Consider the following 5,063-nt stretch of genomic DNA (forward strand, 5'->3'; position numbering starts at 1 on the left):
AGTTTATTTTAACATAATAATTTACCTTTTCTATATTATTTAATCACTTTTCACAAACCACAACTATTATCCACTCTGTTTCTTTATTCTCGAAAAACACAAAAAAAGAAGAAGATGAAATTCACAACAACAGTACTTGTGTATATTTGCATAAGTGTTGTAGCAAAAATGCATTTTATACAATAAATGCATAAATGAAATTCATTTCTACCCTTTTCGGTAAAAAAGAAAAAAGAAAAAAGAAATTCACGACACCGTTTCCTTATAATTCTTTAAAGTCAAACAGTGCGTATTGTATCTTTGGTTTAAGACGAATCGTACAAAGTCTCAATACTATACGACGTGTCGTTTTACTACGGCCGTTCTGTTATACGAAGAGGTTCAGAGGTCGAACTGAGGGCGTTTTTTCATAAATAACTATAAAATTTAAACAATATTATTATTTAGCGAACGTTTGAAACTAATTTGGTTTCTAACAAATCAAGTCCAGAGGACTCGATTTTGGACTCATAAATCGAGTATAATGTACTCGATTTTCCCATTGTGGCACCAGCTAAGGTGGACAAGGAGTCCACGTAGACATGGAAATCGAGTTTATTGAACTCGGTTTTGGGTCATAAAAATCGAGTCCTTTGGACTCGATTTTCTAGTCTGTCCCACGACGCCTTTTTACATTCAGGTCACATGCGCACGTGGATTAATTTAAAGGAAATCGAGTCTACTGGACTCGATTTTGGGTCCCTACCACTTTTCAGCCACGTGTATATAACTCGAGTAAATTAGACTCGATTTCTTTGCTTTTAAAAATCGAGTCTACTGGACTCGATTTCCGTGAATGGTCCCCAGACCGTCCACATGTCATGTGAGTCCCAACTGGGACCTTTTTCCCCCTTTACCCGACTCACAGAGGCATCTTCAGCTGAATCAACTCTCATATTCTCTTCATCTCTCTGGTGCCACGCTCCTCAAGCTCACACTCACATTCCTCAAGTCTCACACAATTTGTCACATTAACAACAATCTCTCACAGGTAATGTTTATACAATATTGAGAATATTTTTTGTTAGTTAATATTATGATTATTTGCTAGGTTTTTTTTTTTTTTTTTTTTTTGTTATTAGAACATATTAGGTAAAAAAAAAAATTTTGTTTGTTAGTGGAAATATTGTGATTAATTTATTTGTTAGTATATTGTTATTAGTTTATTTGTTAGTATATTGTGATTAGTTTATTTGTTAGTATATTGTGATTAATTGCTAGTTTTTTAAAAAATTAATATTATGATTAATTATTGGGAATATTTTTTTTTTGTTAGTGGAAAAATTGTGATTAAATTATTTGCTAAGTTTTTTTTTTTAAATTAATATTGTGATTAGTTATTGGGAATATTTGTTTATTTTTTGTTAGTATAAATATTGTGATTAAATTATTTGCTAAGTTTTTTAAAAAAAATTAATATTGTGATTAAATTATTGGGAATATTTGTTTATTTTTTGTTAGTGTTACATATTGTGATTAAATTATTTGCTAAGTTTTTTTTTAAAACAATTAATATTGTGATTAATTATTAGGAATACTTGTTTATTTTTTGTTAGTGTAAATGTTGTGATTAAATTATTTGCTAAGTTTAAAAAAAAAAAAATAATATTGTGATTAAATTATTGGGAATAATTAGTATTGGGGGAATATTTAGTACCGAATATTGTGGTTAATTATGTTATTACAACATATTGGGAATATTTTTTTTTGTTAGTGTAAATATTGTGATCAATTGTTAGGAATATTTAGTACTTTTAGGTTTTTGTCATTGGTATGAAATGGATTATGAGTTTTATACCTAAGACACCCATTTGTAGTCTTTTTAGCATAAATTATTTCAAGATATAGTTATTTAAGATTTGTAACTGAGATTTCAATGGGTAATTGGTTGGTATAATATTTTTGCTCATCATATCCTATTTGAATGGGTTTTGAAAGTCATGCCTCTAGAATGATTTGGATGTGAGTATATACAAATTTGGTTGAGATTAGTATTGTTGGCATGTCATACGCAAAGTTTTGTGATTGATGTTGATTGAGCGTTATAAATTTGTCACTAACACAATTTCACTTGATGATCTATAGGTTGATAATGATCCATATAAATATATACTACGGTGGACCCCATAGCAATGCCAACCCTTATGATTGTTTTCATTTCAAGGTCCAGGTATCCAGTGCTGTTATATGATGATACACCGTAAGTTAAAAACCTGAGTGATTTGAAGATAAAAATTATGGAAGAGCTGCAACTAAACCCTGCTTTGCATGACATACATATTGCTTTTCGTTCTCCACATGAAGTCCTTCATCAATGTATTAATTACAGATATATGGCAATAATAGAAGACAAACATGTGAAGATCATATTTAACAAGATGCGTCAATGGGAACAAGTAGCAAATTTTGAGTTATACGTCACTTTGGAGTCGCGTGTGGAAGTCAGCGTAGAGGAAATTGTACAAACAACTACATCTCTACAATTTGCAGTCCTAGATGATCAATGCACCACATTAGGAGGCTATACACCCCTTTTTCAAGAGACACCAACAACAATTGAGAGCGAACCTGGTAATAGATATGAAGATCAATTTTGTACACATCGAGGTGAATCTTCTACACTTCCAGTAGTTGAAGATGAAGACAAAAATTGTGTTGGGGAAGATCTTGACAATAGAGATGAGTACGAAGAAAGGATTGAGCAAGACGAATTTGACAGGAATGTTGATGACCATGAAATTACTCTCAATCCTCATGTTAATGATATGGATGAATGTGATGAAGATAATGCAAACGCTACTGTTAGAGTTTAGCATGTTACAAATACGACCCCTGTTTATGAACCTCCCGCCTTGTCATTTTATGCAAATATTTGGAAAAATATGGTTGATCCTGAAGTTGATGAGCAAGCATTTGCTTCTTCTTGGAATGCGGACATGAATTTTTGTACAGGGTTGATTTTTGCGAATAAAGAAGCGGTGAAACGTGTATTAACAATTTATGCCGCAAAGCATAACAGAAACTTTTTGACTAGTAGGTCGACCAAAAGTAGTCGGTATGTGAAATGCATGGATGGGTCATGCAAGTGGTACATTGGGGTAGTCATGAAGATTTCATAAAAGCGAAGTATTATGAACATAAGCTTTCTTACTATAAGATATGGGATGAGAAACAAAAGGCTATTGCAAAGATATTCGGCGATTGAGAAGAGTCTTACGAAAGGTTGAAAAAGTTTTTGGCATACTTGGATCAAGGCACTAGCACCCGAAACTAGTATCACACTAAACCGAGGGAGAAGTTCAGTGATACAATATTGCGCTATGTATTTTGGGCTTTCACTCCATGCATTGAAGGATTCAGACATTGTAAGCCAGTGATCAGTATTGATACGACCCATTTGTATGGTAAATATCAAGGGGTGTTGATGATTGCAATGGCCACCGATGCTAACAACAAGGTTTTGCCTCTCGTCTTTGCTGTTGTGGACAAAGAGTCAGGGCCTAGTTGGAGGTGGTTTTTAGATTGCTTCAGGATTTCACTGGGGGATGTGATAGCAAATAAAGACATCTGTGTAATTTCTGGCCGACATAAGGGTATTGGAAATGCAATTGCAAACTAGCCTAGAGGTGATGATGGATGAGTATGAGTATTTCACAGATATTGCCTTCGACATGTTGCTAGCAACTTCAACACGCATTTTCAGGATGCCACTTTAAAGTCATTGGCATTGAAAGCGGGGAATGCTACTCAGGAAGCTAAATTTGAGTTGTATATGCAACCTATCAAGGAAGCTGAGATCGAGGCCCTTAGGAAGAAATCAACTACCGAACAACAGGTAAGTGAACCCGACTCATCTTTCATGCCATACACATATCTAATGAAAGAGGATCTAAACATGTGGACCTAGCTACATGATGGTGGATATCGTTATGGGGCTATGACAACCAATGTCTCAAAGTGCTTCAATGGAGTACTCAAAGGTGCCTGTGGCTTACCCATTACTGCAATGGTTGAATTCACTTGGAGCAAACTTGTCGCGTATTTCCATGATCGACACAAAAAAATTACTCATGATCTGTTGGAGGGCAAGGTGTGGAGTAAATATGCCTTAGAAATCTATGATGCAAATCTGAAAAAATCTAAAACACACCAAGTAACGCCGTTTAATAATGTCCATGGTATATATCAAGTAATGATTGCGTACAACATCCATAGGTCTGGAGGGGGACACCATAGTCATGAAATAAACATATTGGCCAGAACATGTGATTGTGGAAAGTGGCAAAATCGAAAGATCCTTTGTTCACATACAATTACAGTTCTTCAGTACTTGGAACAAGATGCAAGTACATATATTGACCCATGTTATAGATTGGAGAACGTCATTCGCACCTACTCACACCAATTTGTGGTGCCAAAGTCAGAGTCATTGTGGAGGGATTTGGAAGGTCCAAAGTGGGTGCCTGACCTAGACCTGTTGCGGGCCAAAGGTCGACCTATAAAGTCTAGGATACAGAATGAGATGGATGGGGTCCGGCGAAAACCAGGAAGCCGAAGGCTAGATTGTGACTTGAGGGAGTTTCAACAAAAGCAGAGTTGTGGACTGTGTCATCAACATGGGTATAACTGTAGAAGATGTCCGCTTTCCCGCGGGGCTTCGACAAGCAGTAATGATCCAAACTAGGTAAGTGATGCTTTTATATAAAATGCCATGATTGTATTAATTAGCCAAGTTGCGTAGATTAGTACCTTTGTTTTGGCTTTTGGTATCTAATGACAATATTTCAATTTTTGTCAGGTATGCAAAAACTCAATTTTGGAGTGGCATTGTAGATGTAAATTGTGGTTCTCTTTATTGTGTATTCGAACTTACTATTGGGTTGTATCGGCACAATTATTATTTTGTTTATCATTGAATGCATTTGTAATCTAAGTATTCTATATCCAATGTACCTGTTTCTAGATTGTGATATTATAAATGTTTAATTTTGTCTTTCAATTAGTTGTTACTTATTTCCATTAGC

Source organism: Castanea sativa, chromosome 5, assembly GCF_040712315.1.
Source record: "Castanea sativa cultivar Marrone di Chiusa Pesio chromosome 5, ASM4071231v1".
Lineage (NCBI taxonomy): Eukaryota > Viridiplantae > Streptophyta > Magnoliopsida > Fagales > Fagaceae > Castanea > Castanea sativa.